The following is a 20,925-nucleotide window of genomic DNA, read 5'->3' on the forward strand; positions in this document are numbered from 1 at the left end:
ACCGGGTCACAGGTCACCACCATCCCGTACGTGCTCTTCAAGCAGTACTGGAATGACTCGGATATAACCCGCTATCCAGATGACGACTTGAGTATCATCGCCAGTAATGGTCAGCCCGTGCCACAGATCGGATTTAAAGAAATGACCATTAAAATCGGTAGAGTCGAACTGGCAGCACAGGGACTGATCATTGTAGACATTGACAAGCGCGAGAGTCACCCAAAGATAACTCTAGGAACTAATGTGATTGAAAATTGTCTTGCAAAGGTGATTTTCATTTTACAGCAGGTTGCCAAGAACGCCAGCTCCGGCCAGCAGCGAGTGCTCCAGAAAGAGATCCGGGCACTGATGCGACGGCAACAGGTGGAACTCTCCGGTGGTGAGATTGGTAGCGTAAGAATGTGTGACCCTTTCCCTATTGCCATACCCCCGAAAAGTGAAATGATGATTTGGTGCCGGGCAGCTATTGGTCTAAGAGGTAGAGACTACCAAGCAATGGTAGAACCCGTCTACTCAGACAGTAGGCCCACCATTTTGACAGCACGGGGGGTAGTTGATGTACGCCATGGGAGGGTGCCCGTTCGTATAATAAATATCGGGAAAAGGGAAGTATACCTGCCCCGGTATGCTACGCTAGCCAAATTATATACTATCAGCCAAAATTCTATACAGTCTGTGGAACCCTTGCCTCCATCTCATCCGGAGGAAGGTAACGGCTCTGAGAAAATAATGGAGGATTGGTGTCAGCAACTACATTTGGGTACTGACTCCACTCCCTCCCACCAGAAACAGGGAGTCTACCGGGTGGTTCAAGAGTACGAGAGAGTGTTTAGTAAACACCCGTTAGACTTCGGGCGAGTCAAGGGGGTAGAACATCACATCCCCACGGGAGACCATCCTCCCATAAAAGAGAGGTATCGACCCGTACCCCCTGCACACTACCAACACGCCAAGGGGATGCTTAGAGACATGAAGGAGGCTGGGGTAATCAGGGAAAGCTGTAGCCCCTGGGCAGCTCCACTAGTCTTGGTCAAAAAGAAAGACAACACCATGAGAATGTGTGTAGATTACCGGAAAATTAACCGTATCACACACAAGGATGCGTACCCCTTACCAAGAATAGAGGAGTCTTTGGCTGCTTTAAAATCTGCTAACTTCTTCTCCACCTTGGATCTCACTAGCGGGTACTGGCAGGTTCCTGTAGCAGAGGCAGATCGGGAGAAGACCGCATTCACCACCCCGATGGGACTTAGCGAGTTTACCTGCATGCCGTTTGGACTCTGCAACGCACCAGGAACCTTCCAGCGATTGATGGAGTGCTGTCTGGGACACCGGAACTTTGAGACGGTCCTGTTATACCTGGACGATTTCATCGTCTACTCCAAGACCTACGAGGACCACCTGAAGCACCTGGCGGAAGTGTTTGAAGCTCTGGCAAGTTACGGCCTAAAGGTGAAACCTTCCAAGTGTCACCTCCTGAAACCAAAGGTGCAGTACCTGGGACACGTGGTGAGTGCTGACGGAGTGGCTCCCGACCCTGATAAGATCACCGCAATTAAGGAATGGCCAAGCCCCTCCAGCGTAAAGGAAGTCAGGCAGTTCCTCGGGTTGGTAGGCTACTACCGAAGGTTCATTCCCGGTTTCACCAAAAAGGCAGCTCCTATGCAGGACCTCCTGATAGGCCAGTCCAGGAAGGCCAAGAACCAGAAGCCACCCTTCAGATGGGAGAAGCTGGAAGAAGAGTCCTTCCGCCAGCTGAAGATGGCCCTCACGGGGGATGAAATCCTGGCGTACCCGGATTACAGCCAGCCCTTTATCCTCTACACCGACGCCAGTAACATCGGGCTAGGAGCCGTACTATCCCAGATCCAGCAGGGGAAAGAACGGGTAATTGCTTACGCCAGCCGAAAACTGCGACCCACCGAAAGAAACCCTGAGAATTACAGCTCATTTAAGCTAGAGTTCCTGGCAGTAGTGTGGGCAGTCACCGAACGCTTTAAGCACTACCTCGCTTCTTCCCGGTTCACCGTGTACACGGATAACAACCCGTTGACACACCTGGACACTGCAAGACTCGGTGCCCTAGAGCAGAGGTGGATGGCCCGCTTGTCCAACTATGAGTTTACAATCAAATGCCGGGCAGGACGCTCCAATACCAACGCGGACGCCCTGTCCAGGATGCCAAACCTACCGGACGTAGGGGAAGATTCAGAGGGATTGGAAGAAGTTGAGCTCCCCGCGTTCCACGTTCATGGGACTATCCAGTATTCCCACCGTGTAAGAAGTAAGCAAACCGCTACGTTGAACCCCTTACCTCACTACAACTGGGTGGAGACGCAAGACAGTGACCCTGCCGTCCGTCTGGTAAAGGAGATGCTGACTCGGCCAGATGCACGCCTTGACCCAGACGCTCCGGAGGAAGCCAAGCAACTGTGGGCTGAGAAGAGTCGACTGTTCCTTTACAAGGGAAAGTTGTGCCGCAGAATGGTTAACTCCCGGACGCATGAACTAATCTGGCAAGTAGTGGTGCCGAGAAGAGACGCAGCTATGGTGATGGAGGCATACCATGACGGAGCTGGGCATTTCGGATGGAAGAAGCTGGAGTTCCTGCTGCGCGGGCGGTTCCATTGGGTAGGCATGAGAGGAACCATCGAAAGGTGGTGCAGAGACTGTGGCCCATGCAACTTAAGAAGGAGGGACCGTGCCAGCCAGAAGACTCCCCTGCGGTCCATCATCACTAGACAGCCGTTGGAACTGGTAGCCTTGGATCATGTAAAACTGACCCCAAGCAGAAGTGGCTACGTCTACGCGTTAACCATCGTGGATCACTATTCCCGGTTCTTGGTTTTCGTCCCCGTCAAGGACTTAACGGCTCACACAGCAGCTAGAGCCTTCCAGCAGCACTTCTGCCGTCCGCATGGATACCCGGAGCAGGTGCTGACGGACCAGGGGCCTGCCTTTGAAGCGGAGGTCTTCCAGGAGTTCTGCACCCTGTATGGATGCCGGAAGATAAGAACAACACCCTATCACCCGCAAACTAATGGACTTTGTGAGAAAATGAACCAGGTGGTGACAGATCTCCTGAAAACATTGCCCCTGGAGGAACGCAGTCTGTGGCCTGAGAAGCTGCCCGACCTGGTGGACCTATACAACCATATCCCCGTAGGTTCCACCAACTGTACCCCGGCTTACCTAATGAGGGCAAGACCTGGTAAGCTTCCTGTTGATCTGGAGATGGGAGTCCTGACACCCGAGGACACTTCACCAGAAGCCAACTGGGACACAGAGAGGCAGCAGCAATACCGAAAAGTACAGGAGAGCGTGGAGCGTAGTCTCTGTCAAGCTAGGGAAAGACAAGAGAAAACCTACAACCAGTATGCTCCCGCTGTTCCCCTGGTGCCCGGAGAGCAGGTCTTGAAGAGGAAAAGACGGCTCCACAAGTTGGACGACCAATGGGAGAAGGACCCGTACACCGTACTGCCCTCAAGCCACGACAACCCAAAGGTCTGTACAATCAGTAAAGACGGAGGGGAAACCACAGCCATTGTATCCCGGGATCACCTGAAGAAGTGTTCCGAACAGCTACGGAACCCTGAAGAGGAACAAGAAGACCCTCGACCCGTAGAGGAAAGGGAAGATATGATTAGTACTGTGCTCGGAGACTTCCCTCGGTCTTGGACTCAAGTCAATGGTGCTGTTGTGGTACCCGTCCTCACGTTCCTCCAACCAGCATCCCAAGTGCCTACGGAGACACAGGTAGAGCTGGAAGAACAGCCGGTCCAGGAGGCAGAAGACCCCACACAAGCAGACCAGGAGAATCAACCCTCTGCTTATAGTGAGCCTGCCATACCCCTAGTGAGCCAAAGAGTCCGTAAACGGCTGCCCAGTTTACCCTTGACAGCTCCTATACCCTGTAGTTCAGGACCAGTCAGCCAGCTCCGTAGGTCCACTAGGGTCACTAGAGGCCAGTTGCCCATACGGTGGAGGATCTAAATGTTCAAGCTATTCTATTAATGTTTACCTGTTTATTGTTGCTTGTGTATAATTTTGTGTTTCTAGTTATTTGTAGGAGTCTTTGGTGGATTTACCGGGAATCCTTTGTACATAGTTGGAGCGTAACCCAGGACGGACAAAAAGACTGATAAGGACTCGGGGCAGGACAGACCCCTACCTGGTTACGTCTCCCTGTTTTTGGTGAAATGGACACCCTTGTTTTCTTCAAAGACTGCACCCGGTTGCGGACACGCCGTGACCATCCTAATGTTTTTCTTTATTGTGTTGTTTCTGTTTGTAATTTGTTATGTTACAAAAATATGTTTAGTCCCGGAGTACTAAAATTCACTAGGGGGGAATGTGACACCCCAGGGGTCTGGTTGCCACAGTGATAGAGATATTACGTCTGAGAGCAGGTGGGAGGTCTCTTGGTCAGGAATCCTATGCATGCCACACCTCCTGCACAGTCCTGGGAGGGGAAGAACTTCCCCTATATAAAACTGGGGCTGAGGCAGGGTTAGTTAGTTAAGAAGGAGAGTTAAGAAGAGGAGCAGCTATAGGAAAGAAAGATCAGGAGCTCAGTGGGAGCAGTGCTACAAGGAATCAGGGGCTGGCAGCTGAAGAGCTCGCCCTGATTGAAGAATTACCACCGGACCCGGAGTCCGAGGCTGTGGGGACTAATCCTTACCCAGCAGCAGAAACCGACCGGCAGGGGATTTCAGGTCCTCTGGCTAAGAAACCCGAAGGCACGGTCACACGCGTGGGACCAGCACCGCCGTCGTGGAGCGGAAGCCACTAGAAGGCCCCGAGTCACCGGCCATACGGGTGAGCACCACACGGTACACTCAGGGACGTGGGCTACCTTTACCCGCCTCTAGCAAGGTAGCCAGAAGAGTACAGTTAGTTGGGGAGGCCTACAACTCCGCCTGGCCAGGGGAGATCCCATCTGCTCAAGGACTGACCAGGCCCCAATCGCTAGCCAGTACTCCGGGAGGGTCTATCTTTGTCACCAGTAAAGACCCTGAACTACACCGCATCGTCTCTGAGTGATTCCTGCTACCCCCATCATCCACGTCGGCTGCCCTGAGGCCATACCCCTCCCGTTGGGGGTTATACCATCCACGCTGCACAATCCTTCCACCGGCCTCAGCGGTCTGCCCTGCAGCGGCAGCTCCATAGCTGCATTCAACGGGTGGCGTAGTCGTCCAACATCTACTGCTAATATACCGCCACTTAGTCTGACACCCTGGGCACGGACCGGGTCACCGCCACAAGGACTACTACCCCTATCCAGATCCGGCTCCGGGTATCCCTTGAACATGGCCCAGGGGGCGCGTCAGTCGCACACGGCCTTCCCTGGTTTCAGGTCCAGTGGAGACAACCATTCATGAACTTGGTTCTCCAGAGCTGACCACAACTCCTCAGCTGTGTGACTCACATTTCCCAGACATTTCAATGTAAAAACCGCCTGATGACGTTGAGCCCTACTGCCAGCATAGTAAGGAGGTGTGCAGGATCCCTTCTGCGCAGTTAGAAAGCTTGTGGCATGACCAGACAGGCTTTGGGTGCAGGTGGAAGACCGAGAGGAGGTTGAGGAGGCAGAAGCAGTGGAGGAACTTTGACATAAAGAGGATTGACGCACAACTCGTGGGAACGGCAAGACTTGGACAGCAGCCCCTTGTCCTGCTGTCACCATAGTTACCCAGTGCCCAGTCAGCGACATGTAACGCCCCTGTCCATGCCTACTCGTCCAAGTGTCTGTGGTGAAATGCACCCTGTCACACACAGAGTTTCTCAAAGAAGCGGTGATGTTGTGTGCGACATGCTGGTGGAGCACAGGCACACCTTTCTTTGAGAAGTAGTGCCGACTGGGCATCTGGTACTGGGGCACTGCGACGGACATAAGGTCTCGAAAATCCTCTGTGTCCACCAGGCGGAAAGGCAGCATTTCTGTAGCCAAGAGCTTGCAGATGGTGAAATTCAACCTCTTAGCTTTCTCATGACTAGGAGGAAATGGTTTTTTACTTGTCCACATCTGAGGGACCGAGGGCTGGCTATTGTGCTTAGACGGGGTTGATAAGGGTGTCCCCGGCAAACTGCCGGTCTGTGAGGAAGATGCAGGCGGACATGTTAGGTTGCCTTGATCCAAAGGTGGTGCTATCGATGTCGGACAGCGCTCAACACCAGCTGGTGTTACCACCTCCAAAGAAAATGATGACCTGCCAATCACGCTGGCTGTTGCGGGTAAATAGGTGGCAGGTCTGCGCCCCAAAACAGGTGTGACTGCTGTCCCCCCAGTCACAGAGGATGAAGAGGCCGCGGATGCACAAGATATGGCAGACTGTGGTTGGCCCGGCCGGCTAGGCCGCATTGTAGCACACTGAGCTTCCCACTGCAACTTATGCTTCATGTCCATGTGCCGGTTCATGCATGAAGTACTCAAACTATGTATTTTTTGGCCTCTACTTAGCTTTTGCTGACAAATGTTACAGATAACACGAGTCGGGTCATCTTTATCGATCTGAAAAAATGCCCAGGCTATGCAAGGCTTAGCACCCATGCGACCTGAAGAGCCACCACGACTTGTGGTGAGAGGCAGAGTTGTGTTTGAGGATGCAGTTGTTGACGTGCTTCCAGTACTACGTCTCTGTCCAGGAAGGCGCAACCTGACCTCGTCGTCACTAGCATCTTCCTCCACCTCCTCTGCTGACCTCATCTCTTGGCTGACTGTGGGTTGACAGTAAGTGGGATCTCCAACCTCATCATCATCACCCTGTGCGTTATCACACCCGTCGTCCTCAGAGCCAACCTGTTCCTGCCCTGACAAAAAACTAAAGTTGTCGCTCCAATCAGGTATTTGAGTCTTATCATCGTCTTCCTCATTGTCTCCACCAACAGGAGTTACAGTTTGGGAATGAGGGTCTACATTATGGTCAGAACCTTCTGCGTCTGGTCCTGGATCCGACTCATAAAGATTCTGGGCATCAGTGCAGATCATTTCCTCGTCTGGATTCACAGAAGCGCTGGAGTCGACCTCTGATTCCCAGGCTATAGTATGAGTAAACAGCTCTGCAGACTCAACCATATGTTCTACCTCATACTCAGACGGGCAGCTGGAGATTTGGGAGCTGTGTGGAAGCAAGTGCGATTGGGGTGACACCTTTGAGGACTGGAGTATTTGTGATGTTGAAGTTGATGTGGAGGAGAGCCCACTTAAAGGAGCACTTGATATCCGTTGAAGCACCTGCTGTTTTTGTGCCTCATCTGGAATTTGTAGCGATTGGCGTGGCCGTAAGAAAGGGATCTTATCACATTGTCCGCTAAAAGAAGTAGACATTTTAGTTTGGCTGGAAGATGGTCTTTCTTCTGCAGATGTTACTGTTGCTTTAACACCTACCCCACGGACACAACCTTTTTTTCCCCTTCCCAACACGCCTATTCCCCTTTCCACCAGCAGCAGGCCTTTTTCCACTCATTTTGGTGGTTAACTAATTCACAAGTCTGGAGTTGTTTGCACAAAAAAACAATGGATGGGAACCGAGCAGAGCTGAGTGGCCAAACTGTGGTATTAGGCCAAAACTATTGGCTGGGTTAGATGCAGAAAAAAATTATATTCAATTTGCAACCTGATGGAGGTCAGTATAGATGGACTAATAGAACAAGTCCCACACATAGCTAGAAGCCCAAATATTTTTTCAGAGGTAGATGCAGAAAAATTTTTTATTCAGTTTGCAACCTGATGGAGGTCTGTATAGATGGATTAATAGAACAAGTCCCACACACAGCTACAAGCCCAATATTTTTTCAGAGGTAGATGCAGAAAAAAAATATATTCAGTTTGCAACCTGATGGAGGTCAGTATAGATGGACTAATAGAGAAAGTCCCACACACTGCTAGAAGGCCAAATATTTTTTCAGAGCTAGATGCAGACAAAAAATTATTTTGAATTTGCAACCTGATGGAGGTCAGTATAGGTGGACTAATAGAACAAGTCCCACACACTGCTAGAAGGCCAAATATTTTTTCAGAGCTAGATGCAGAAAAAAATTATATTCAGTTTGCAACCTGATGGAGGTCTGTATAGATGGATTAATAGAACAAGTCCCACACACAGCTAGAAGCCCAAATATTTTTTCAGAGGTAGATGCAGATAAAAATTATTTTTAATTTGCAACCTGATGGAGGTCAGTATAGATGGACTAATAGAGAAAGTCCCACACACTGCTAGAAGGCCAAATATTTTTTCAGAGCTAGATGCAGATAAAAATTATTTTTAATTTGCAACCTGATGGAGGTCAGTATAGATGGACTAATAGAGAAAGTCCCACACACTGCTAGAAGGCCAAATATTTTTTCAGAGCTAGATGCAGATAAAAATTATATTCAATTTGCAACCTGATGGAGGTCAGTATAGATGGACTAATAGAACAAGTCCCACACACAGCTAGAAGCCCAAATATTTTTTCAGAGGTACTGTAGATGCAGATAAAAATTATTTTTAATTTGCAACCTGATGGAGGTCAGTATAGATGGACTAATACAACAAGTCCCACACACAGCTAGAAGCCCAATATTTTTTCAGAGGTAGATGCAGAAAAAAATATATTCAGTTTGCAACCTGATGGAGGTCAGTATAGATGGAGTAATAGAACAAGTCCCACACACAGCTAGAAGCCCAAATATTTTTTCAGAGGTAGATGCAGATAAAAATTATTTTTAATTTGCAACCTGATGGAGGTCAGTATAGATGGACTAATAGAGAAAGTCCCACACACTGCTAGAAGGCCAAATATTTTTTCAGAGCTAGATGCAGATAAAAATTATATTCAATTTGCAACCTGATGGAGGTCAGTATAGATGGACTAATAGAGAAAGTCCCACACACTGCTAGAAGGCCAAATATTTTTTCAGAGCTAGATGCAGATAAATATTATATTCAATTTGCAACCTGATGGAGGTCAGTATAGATGGACTAATAGAACAAGTCCCACACACAGCTAGAAGCCCAAATATTTTTTCAGAGGTACTGTAGATGCAGATAAAAATTATTTTTAATTTGCAACCTGATGGAGGTCAGTATAGATGGACTAATAGAGAAAGTCCCACACACTGCTAGAAGGCCAAATATTTTTTCAGAGGTAGATGCAGAAAAAAAATATATTCAGTTTGCAACCTGATGGAGGTCAGTATAGATGGACTAATAGAGAAAGTCCCACACACTGCTAGAAGGCCAAATATTTTTTCAGAGCTAGATGCAGACAAAAAATTATTTTGAATTTGCAACCTGATGGAGGTCAGTATAGATGGACTAATAGAGAAAGTCCCACACACTGCTAGAAGGCCACATATTTTTTCAGAGGTAGATGCAGAAAAAAAATATATTCAGTTTGCAACCTGATGGAGGTCAGTATAGATGGACTAATAGAGAAAGTCCCACACACTGCTAGAAGGCCACATATTTTTTCAGAGGTAGATGCAGAAAAAAATATATTCAGTTTGCAACCTGATGGAGGTCTGTATAGATGGATTAATAGAACAAGTCCCACACACAGCTAGAAGCCCAATATTTTTTCAGAGGTAGATGCAGAAAAAAATATATTCAGTTTGCAACCTGATGGAGGTCAGTATAGATGGACTAATACAACAAGTCCCACACACAGCTAGAAGCCCAATATTTTTTCAGAGGTAGATGCAGAAAAAAATATATTCAGTTTGCAACCTGATGGAGGTCTGTATAGATGGATTAATAGAACAAGTCCCACACACAGCTAGAAGCCCAATATTTTTTCAGAGGTAGATGCAGAAAAAAATATATTCAGTTTACAACCTGATGGAGGTCAGTATAGATGGACTAATACAACAAGTCCCACACACAGCTAGAAGCCCAATATTTTTTCAGAGCTAGATGCAGAAAAAAATTATATTCAATTTGCAACCTGATGGAGGTCAGTATATATGGACTAATAGAATGATGCTATGCCCAAAAGATTTTACTTCACTAGGTGCAGTAAAAAAATTGGTATTCTATACACAGGTGGTATATCTTGCAACACAGATAGGCTACTCCACTGACTAACACACTCTGCAATAGGCCAAAAAGGATTAGCTTTGCTAGATTCAGCCAAATGCTGTGAAAAAAAATTGCACAGCACTGGCACAGACCTGCCTGGCAAAAACTGATAGGAACTGATGTAACCTAGTCCTGAAAAGGACTCCAATTACAATTAGTCTTTACTCCCACAATCTATCTATTTAAGAGCACAGACCTGCCTGATAAAAGTCGTAGGAAATGCTGTAACCTAGTCCTTAAAAGGACTGCAATCACAACTATTCCCTACTCCCAAGCTATCTGTAGATTTGTGCGAAAATTGGCTTGAAATTAACAAGGTATAGCGCACACAGCAACAGCGGTGCCGTCTAACACGCAGCTGCAGCAGTGATAAAATGGTGGCGACGGGGAAAATGGCTTGGTCTTATAGGGCAAGGACATGTGACATACACTGCCAATGACACATGCCCTTGCTTGTGTGAAAAAAAGCACTTCGCTCCGTGTGTGCACTGCTGATAGGCTGACAGATTGCACCTCCCCACTGTAAATGCGGGAAAGAGAAAAAAAAAATGGAGATCTTCATTGTTCCTGCAGAGATCCATCCCCTGCCCCTCCCCCCACCCCGCTGTACACTCAAACTGCGTATTAACATTAATTTTCATCATTACTGAGAAAAAATCCAGTTATGATTTTGGTGCACGAACAGTTATCGAACATAACCTCGAACAGCCGAATTTTTCTCAAATTGTTCGTGTTCGCCGAACGGCTCGAACACCGCCCAAAACAGCTCGAATTTGAGATTGGCGAACAGTTCGAGTAGAACAACGCTCATCTCTACTTATAATGCCCCATGCAGGATGACACCCCCGTTTTAATGCCCTATGCAGGATGTCACCTCTACCCCCCATAAAATGCCCCATGCAGGATGTCACCTCTCCCCCCCCATATAATGCCCCTTGCAGGATGTCACTTCCCCCCTTTTCAATGCCCCATGCACTATGTCAGACCACCCCCTCCCTTATAATGCCCCATGCAGGAGGTCACACACCCCCCCTCCTTATAATGCCCCATGCAGTATGTCACACACCCACCCTCCTTATAATGCCCCATGCAGGATGTCAATTCCCCCCTCCCCCTCTTATAATGCCCCATGCAGGATGTCACACCCCCTCCCTTATAATGCCCCATGCAGGATGTCAAACCCCCCTCCCTTGTAATGCCCCATGCAGGATGTCACTTCCCCCCTTCCCCTCTTATAATGCCCCATGCAGGATGTCACAGTCCCCCCCACCCCCATATAATGCCCCATGCAGGATGTCACACTCCCCCCCACCCCCATATAATGCCCCATGCAGGATGTCAATTCCCCCCTCCCCCTCTTATAATGCCCCATGCAGGATGTCACACCCCCTCCCTTATAATGCCCCATGCAGGCTGTCACTTCCCCCCTTCCCCTCTTATAATGCCCCATGCAGGATGTCACCCCCCACCCCCATATAATGCCCCCATGCAGGATGTCTATACCCCCCTCCCCCATATAATGCCCCATGCTGGATGTCAATTCCCCCCTCCCCCTCTTATAATGCCCCATGCAGGATGTCACACCCCCTCCCTTATAATGCCCCATGTAGGACGTCACTTCCCCCCTTCCCCTCTTATAATGCCCCATGCATGATGTCACACCCCCCACCCCCATATAATGCCCCCATGTAGGATGTCAATTCCCCCCTCCCCCTACCCCCATATAATGCCCCCATGCAGGATATCAATTCCCCCCTCCCCCTCCCTCATATAATGCCCCATGCAGGATGTCAATTCCCCCCTCCCCCTCTTATAATGCCCCATGCAGGATGTCACACCCCCTCCCTTATAATGCCCCATGCAGGACGTCACTTCCCCCCTTCCCCTCTTATAATGCCCCATGTAGTATGTCACGCTCCCCCCCCATACAATGCCCCATGCAGTATGTCACCCCCCCCATATAATGCCCCATGCAGGATGTCACACCCCCCTCCCTTATAATGCCCCATGCAGGATGTCACCCCCCCATATAATGCCCCATGCATGATGTCACACTCACTCTCCCCCCACCATATAATGCCCCATGCAGGATGTCACACCCACTCTCCCCCCCTATATAATGCCCCATGCAGGATGTCACCCCCCACCCATATAATGCCCCATGCAGGATGTCACACCCACTCTCCCCCCACCATATAATGCCCCATGCCCCCATACATAAAAAAATAAAAAAATCCAATACTCACCTCACTTCTTACCTGGTGCTGTCGCAGCTCTGGACTCCAGCGTCGTCCGCATCTTCCCGCTCTGCACTGTGACAGGTCAGGAGAGAGAGCGCGCGGTGTAAAGACATCACCGCGCCCTCTGACCTGAGACGTCACAGTCAGAGGATGCGGAAGACGCTGCGGAGGCACGGGGAGGGGTAAGTATTGTGCTGGTGCCGTCGCATGACCGAAGATGTCCCAGCGCTCAGCATGGGGCCGGAGGGACATCTCCGGTCATGTGACGGCGGGGGTCCTGCGGGGGGGCCCCATGAGGAGACGCACAAGAGGGGGGCCCCAAGGGGGCCCCGACCTGCCGGGCCCCATGCTGGAGTCAGGGCAGTCATGCCCTGATGGCGGCCCTGCTGGAGGCTGGAGGGGCCCCCTCTCCCTCGGGGGCCCCCGTTCAATGAACCGGCTGCACGGGCGGTAGGTCCACCCCTGAACCCGAGGACCCATGAGATGGTATGGCAGATCGTAGTGCCCAGGACGGACATCCAGATGGTGTTGGAGGCCTACCATGATCAAGCAGGGCACTTTGGCGGGCAGAAGCTAGAAACCTTGCTGAAAGGTCTTTTTTACTGGGTTGGAATGCGCAGTTCCATAGAGATATGGTGCTGGGATTGTGGACCCTGTAGCCTCAGAAGAAAAGACTACAGCAGCCAGAAGGCACCTGCAACCCATCAAGACAACTCGACCCTTGGAGATTGTGGCCCTGGATCATGTCAAGCTGTCACCCAGCAGGTCAGGATATTCCTATGCCCTGACCATGGTGGATCACTACTCCCGGTTCCTGGTGGTCGCCCCCGTCAAGGATCTGAAGGCAGAAACTGCGGCGAAGACGTTTCAGGCGTACTTCTGCAGGCGCCATGGATACCCGGAGCAGGTGCGGACAGATCAAGGCCCTGCCTTTGAAGCCGAATTGTTCAAGGAGTTCTGCCATCTGTACGGATGTAAGAAGATCCGGACTACACTGTACCACCCCCAAACCAAAGGGTTATATGAAAAGATTAATAACATCGTCATCGACCTGTTAAAGACCTTACCGCTAGAGGAAAGAAACCAGTGGCCCGACAAACTACCTGACCGGGTAGATTTGTACAACCACATACCTGTGAGTTCCACCAATTGTACTCCAGCATATCTCATGCGAGCAAGACTCGGAAAGTTGGTCATGGACCTGGAGCTTGGTGTAGTAGAACTCGAAGCAGATATGTCCACTGAGGACTGGGACACGACGCGACAGGAACAGTACAAGAGAGTACAAGCCTGTGTCGAAGACAGTCTGAATAGGGTAAGAGACAAGCAGGAAACACAGTACAACAAGAGTGAGCCAGCAGAACCCTTAGCACCTGGAGAAGTTGTGCTAAAGAGAAAAAGAAGAAACCTCAAACTTGATGACCAGTGGGAGAGGGAACCCTACACTGTGTTAAATTCAAGATTTGATAACAGGAAGACCTGCCTAATTAGTAGAGACGGAGGAAGAACGACTGCAACGGTATCTAGAGACCATCTGAAGTTGTGTCCAGATCTGCTAAAGCCCCAGGAAGAAGTGCCTCTCATTGTACCGGAGGAGCCTAAAGAAGCAGTAATACATACTGAATTAGGAGATTTCCCGGCAGATTGGCCCCAACTAGGAGGAGCAGTGATAATACCTGTGATCCACTTCTACCAACAGCCAGAAGACCCTCCACAGCAAGTAGGACCTGTAAGTGCCCCAGAAGAGCCTGCTCAAGAAGAATCCCCGGAAGAAGGATCCCCGGCTGGAGCAGAGCAAGAAGGCCTAGCCAATGGTATGCTTGCCAGTCCAATAGAGAGGTTAAGGCAGTTTTACAATTTACCCACACGTAGAACTGACAGGGTAGCAGACGGTGCAGATAAAGATGCCAACCACACTCCCGTACTACGCAGATCAACACGTAGCACCAAAGGCCAGGCCCCTGTCAGGTTCAGTGAATAAGTGGAAATACCTATAGTATTCCCACTTATTTCCTGTTAGGTTTTTTCTATCTTGCTGGTCACATGACCTTTTTTGCCTATTTAATCCTGCTCCGCCCTCCTGGCCTTGCTGGACTTCATTGTAATTTCTACTCTTAAGTTAGCCTGGTGCTTGTTACCTTTCTCAGTCAGTTTAGCTAGGTCTTCGGACCTTTTTGTTCTATGTTGTGTGTTTGTCTTTTACTGCTACAATTTCTGCTAGGAGGTGTCCAACTTTATCCCAGTCCCTAGTTCTTGTAGGGATCCCTCCCATGCATCTATAGGTCTTCGTACAGACTAGCCGAGGACTTTAGCGGGTCTGATCGCAGGATCAGGTTCCCCGTTACATCGTAGGGATCTAGCTTAGTTCTATTGTAGGGACAGATCTCCTTTCTTTCCTTAGTGCTTGCAGCAGATCATAACACCTGGGGTATGTTATTCTTGTGTGATTTTCATGTATTAAATTATTGATGTGTTTTGCCTTACAATGGACAATTTATATGGACATTAATTACCCGCAAGGGTGTATATATAAAGGACTCAGTGGCTGAGGACTGTGAGCAGCCCAAAAACTCTTATGTATGTAGTTGCACTCCCTGGAGTGCCTCTTAGTTGACCACAGAACAAAAACCCGTTTGGCATGGCCGAAGACGTGGTCCAGCACCTGGATCACCTATGCCCTGTAGCCACGCCCAGGGCCTACGTTGAGGGTTTTCAGGCAGGTCCGTCATGTGCCTCATGTTCTTTCACCGGTGAGATGGACACCATTAACTTGTAAGACTCTGAGGACGCTCTATATTTGTATATATTTATTATGTTTTTTACACCTGTAATGTTCAAGCGAAGTGCCTCCCATAAAGGGAAGAAAAGTTGTTATTGTTAACCTGTTTTTGAAAAAAATGCTTCAGTCCAGGAGTACTGAGTTTTACTAGGGGGGAATGTGGCGCCCTGCTGCGCATTGGTGCCACAGAACCCAGAAGGGTGCATGGATGGACTTCTACACAAGAGGCCCTCACACATTCACACACCTCCACCTTCCACCTCAGACCAGCAGAGGGAGCCCGTTAGGGATATATATAGGGAAGGTGGAGCCAGGCAGCTCAGTTACAGTCCAGTGACTGTTCAGTTCAGTTCGTGTTTAGTTCAGTCTGTGAGAAGCAGTCAGCTCAGAGTGAGCAGAGAGTGTGCCGAAGCTCAGAGAGTGGTGAAGACGCATCAAGCCAGCTGCCTAGTAGTGAGGGGCCCGAGTGTGGTCGACGGCGAGAGGAAAAGGAGAGTGGAGCTAAGGGGGCAGAGGAGCATAGTAAGCTCACCCCGATTTATATACCGGACACCGGGTCCGCGCCTTCAGGGACTCCTTATACCCAGTAGGAAACACTGAAACCCCTGGAGAACTACAGGTCCCAGGTTCACCAAATGCTGATTGCAGTACCAGGGCTAGGAGTCACAGAGGTCCCAGCATCCAGGGAGAGTGATCTCCAAAGAGAAGGCCCTACCACCAGGTCAGCAGGTGCAGAGAGAGACAGTAATCAAGCTAGGCCTAGCTCCAGGCAGGCCAGAAGCTTAGAGAAATAAGCAATGGATCAGAAGGCCCTATACCCGCTCACTGGGGAGAGTCCAGAAGTGCGCCCTTCACCTGGAGTACCCTGGACCATGCCTGCAGCATCACCAGTAAAGGTACTGAAGCTTACCCCCGTGTGAGTGTCCGTCCTTCCTCCGGGACCGTCCTGCCGTCTCTCCCCTGCACCGCCATCCAGTACATCCCCCACGCTGCCCTGAGGCCCGCTCCACCTGTGGGGAGCCATTCCATCACAAGCTGCCCTACCATCTGCCTCAGAGGACTGTTGCAGCGCTGGTGATCCTCACCAGACACCACAGGTGGCATCACGAAAAATCCCACGGGCCAGCCACCGTGATATCCCCTGCAAGCAGCCAGAGGCCCGGCTGCTGAGTACCCCACGGCCCTGGGGGCGAGTCACTGACATCCCCTTATATACAGTATGAGACCCTACATACAACATGAGCCCCCACATACAGCATAAGCCCCCACATAGCTCTCTACAAACAGTATGAGCTTCCACACAATTCCCCTATATATAGTATAAACCCCACATAGCTCCCTATATACAGTATGAGCCCCCACATAACTCCCTATATTCAGTATCAGACCCCATATAGCCTCCTAGATACAGTATGAGCACCATGCAGCCATCAATATACAGTATGAGTCCACATATAGCCATCTATATACAGCATGAGGCCGCACGGCGCTCCCCAGATGCAGCATAAGCCCGCACGGCGCTCTCCAGATACAGCATGAGGCCGCAGGGCGCTCCCCAGATGCAGCAGGAGGCCACACGGCGCTCCCCAGATATAACATGAGGCCGCACGGCGCTCCCCAGATACAGCATGAGGCCGCACGGCGCTCTCCAGATGCAGCATGAGGCCGCACGGTGCTCCCCAGATGCAGCATGAGGCCGCACGGCGCTCCCCAGATACAGCATGAGCCGCACGGCGCTCCCCAGATGCAGCATGAGGCCGCACGGCGCTCCCCAGATGCAGCGTGAGGCCGCACGGTGCTCTCCAGATGCAGCATGAGGCCGCACGGCGCTCCCCAGATACAGCATGAGGCAGAAACACACAGTCAGACACCAGCAGGCACGCACACCCACGGTCATGCACATGCAGTCATATATACACATGCAGACTTGCACACACACAAACATATGCAGACATATACAAAGGCACATACAGGCATATTTGAAACACAAAAATACATATAAACAGACATATCACACATACATAGATAACACAATGATATCTGTACACACACACGTCACTCACTATCCCCCTGCTCAGCCAGCTCCTCTCCGGTTGTAAGTAGCAGTGCAGGGTGTACTTCGTGCCGTCACGTTAGCAGATACGGTCTCCTAGCACACAAGCAAGTTTACAGGTGCAGTGCCGGCCCAGCCGAAGAAGAAGCAGGGGCCCTGCTTGCTGGGATATGTGTGCTGCCGCAGCGGAATTTAACACGCGCTGGAAGAGGGGAGCATCACTCCAAGCTCCCATCCACGAGCCCATGATGTCATTGTGGGGCATCAATGGGTTGCAATGACAGCTGGGGATCTGCTGAAGACCTCCGTGCTTGTCATGACGATCCTTCTGTGAAAGTTCCATAGGAGTTGTGATTTTCTCTATACATATATGCTATGTATTGAAGAAACAGAATCAGACGATCGCAGCTTCATGTCCCCTAAGAAGACTACAAAAAACAGTAAAAAGTAAAAAAAAAAGTTAAGAAATACAAAAGTTCAAATCGCCTCCCTTTTGTCCCATTAAAAATCAAACAAAAGAAAATTAAAAAAATACACATATTTGGTATTGCTGCATTGGTTAAAGTCCGATCTATCAAAATATAAAGTAAATTAATCCGATCGGTAAATGGCGTAACGAGGAAAAAAATCAAAACCCCAGAATTGCATTTTTTTGGCCGCCGCAACGTTGCAAAAAAATGCAATAAGAGGTTATCAAAACATTAAACTAAAAGTATCAGTAAAAACGTCAGCTCGGCACGCAAAAAATAAGCCACCATACAACACTATATCCTGAAAATTGAAAGTGTTACGGGCCTCGGTAAAATGGTGACACAAGGTTTTTTATAAATAAATTTCACCAAAAAATTTTCACCACTTGAATAAAAAAAAAACTATAAATGCTTGGTATCTGCGTACTCGCACTGACCTGGAAAATCATATTCCTATGTCAGTTTTTCTGTGTAGTGAATATGGTAAATAAAAAACCCAAAGAACAATTGTGAAATTGCACTTTTTTTTGCAATTTTAATGCGCTTGGAATTTTTTTCACGCTTTCCAGTGCATCACGTGATAAATGATTGATGTAATTCAAAAGTACAACTTGTCCCACAAAAAGCAAGCCCTCATACGGTTATGTGGATAGAAAAATACAAAAGTTATGGCTCTTGGAAGAAGGGGAGGAAACATATAAAATGAAAAAATGGAAAATCACCTGGGGTGAAGGGGGTAAGGACACCTTTCTTCTACTCTTCACTCTTGGTCAGTGGTGAAGTGAACATTTGGTCCAAGTAGGCTGTGGGAATATTTACAGGTAAGTAAGGGGTCTAAAAATGGTCTAAAAATATTATGCACCTGTCTCGTCTTTAGGGCAGGGCTCCGCTACCTTCCACTTTGGCTGTTGTCAGGTATTACAAGTGGCCCGACTAACCTAAGTGACATCATCTCCCTATTAAGACACATGCTAATATGTTTGAGTATTTGAGAATGAAATGTGATCAGTTTTGGACTCCTCAGATTACTTTTCATTTCCATTATTTGCATCTGCATTTTCCGTAGCATGCTCGTTAAACCATCATTTGCTATAAGCATCACAAAACTGTTAGTAGAGTCTGTTCGCATTACGTTACAATCTGCTACTGATTCTATAACTTGCATCTGCTCTAGTTAACCCATCGTTTGTTGCAAACATCGCAAAATGTTAATAAAGAGGACCGTTCACCAACTTTTTCTTGTTGAACTAGACACACAATGCAATAGTGGCTGCAGAGCGGAATACAACTTTTTTAAATTTAATTTTACCTTTCCATTGTGGAGATATTAACAAAGTATTTGGCACCTAATGAGTTAATGATTCCTAGTGGGTGCTGTCAGATAGTTTTCATTGGGGCATATAGTTCTTTTCTCTGTATGATGCTGATCAATCAGAAGCAAAGATCAACACAGCAGAAAAAGAACATGCCCCCAAAATAGCTTAGGTTTTTCATACACATACGGCTCTGCTACCTCCACACACACAGCTCTGCTACATCAACATACAAAGGTCTACTACATTAATACACACAACTCTGTTCATTGACACACGCAGTTGTGCTACATCAACACATATACATATATAGTACAGACCAAAAGTTTAGACACACCTTCTCATTTAAAGATTTTTCTGTATTTTCATGACTATGAAAATTGTACATTCACACTGAAGGCATCAAAACTATGAATTAACACATGTGGAATTATATACCCTGGTGGAGTGGTGTAAATTCTGTTGTACAGTCTGACTGGTTCTTAATGGAACATTTATTGTTTTTGTCTGAATCCCTTTATTCAGGAATTTAGACGGAAACTTCATCATAGAGCACAGTATAGGTGAACCTAACCTAACTTTTCAGAGACCATCAGTACATATCTGTTTATCTCCAGGCTGAAGGACAACCGACATGTTCAAAGTTTCTGAAGAGTAACAAGCTATTTTCTTTCAGATATTCTTATTATTAATGGGGAGTGCCACCTTTTGGCTAGATTTAGAAACTTTTTTTTTCAACATTACTGTCTCAGAAAGTAATGGCTTATTATTTATTTGTGGGAGTCTAACCTCTAAGACCCTCACTGATCCCAAGAATGAAGTAGATACTGTACATCGTGGGTATAGTATTGCATCTAGTTCCCTGTATATTTTCTTGCACAGCTGCCTTCTTGCACTCAATTAAATGGAGCTTCAATCAAATCCCTGCACATCCCCATGACAAGATCCAGAGGTTAGTTGTTCTCAACCAACAATGTGTTATCATGGAAAACCATTTAGAGTAGGGCCAGATAATTTGTAGGAGCCATGTAGCCTATATAATTAATTTTGGTGTTGCCTTTTCTTTTTGTTCTTGTTATCCATCTACTAAAAGAATTTTGCATCAGCAGTGGCCTGACTGGCTCATAAAGTCTACATTGTTCACCCTTGCGTTAAAAGGAGATTTGCCATGGTGTGATATTTTCAATGACCTCGAGTCAAGGTCATCAGCCTATGTAAGGTGTTGATGTGACACCCTGCGGCTGCAGGCTGTCACAGAACTCCTGGGTGTTGCACAGATGGTTTCTCCCCAGTGGCCTCAATACATGCCGACATCTCCACCCAAGTCCACTAGATGGAGCCTTGTCAGGTATATATGTAGCACCCTGAGGATTCGGCTGCTACAGGGGTATTGCACCTCAGCCAGAGGTGTGATATTCCACTCCCGGGTAAGGGTGGAGTGTGGAACTGAGCTCAGTTAGCTGCATGCACTACACACATCCCATTTCCGGGGAACAGACCGAGGGTACTCCCACTAGAGAAATGTGCAGGTACGACAGTGTCTGTTCCTGGCTGGAGTGGGAGGGGGGTGGAACATCCCAGTAGTGTAGGGGCAGATAGGGGGAGCAGCCTGGGTAAAGCTAGGAGCTCATTGGGTGCTGGTCACCTGAGCTCACACATAGAGGGAGTATATAAGGTGGGCACCATCTTAGATCAGGGTCAGTCTGTGAGACGTCAGTCGGTTGTCAGTCAGACAGTCTGTCTGAGAGCCTGAGAAGCAGAGCAGAGGAGAAGGAAGAGAGACCCAGAGGCGCAGAGGGGACCCCAAGATCCCAAAATAAGGACAAAAGGGTGAAGGGTCGGCAAAAGGGTACCGGATCCCAAGCTGGCAGAGGCTACAGCACACCTTAGCCAGGAACCGGAGGTCGTGGGCAGGATCTGCCACGACCACCCACTAAATCCACCCGGAAGGCAAACCAAGAATAGGGTCAGGGAACCCAGAGACAAGGGTTTACCAACAGGAGGCC

The sequence above is a fragment of the Phyllobates terribilis genome, unplaced genomic scaffold, assembly GCF_046119375.1.
Source record: "Phyllobates terribilis strain yellow unplaced genomic scaffold, ASM4611937v1 Scaffold_9__5_contigs__length_417890890, whole genome shotgun sequence".
In the NCBI taxonomy this organism is placed as follows: domain Eukaryota; kingdom Metazoa; phylum Chordata; class Amphibia; order Anura; family Dendrobatidae; genus Phyllobates; species Phyllobates terribilis.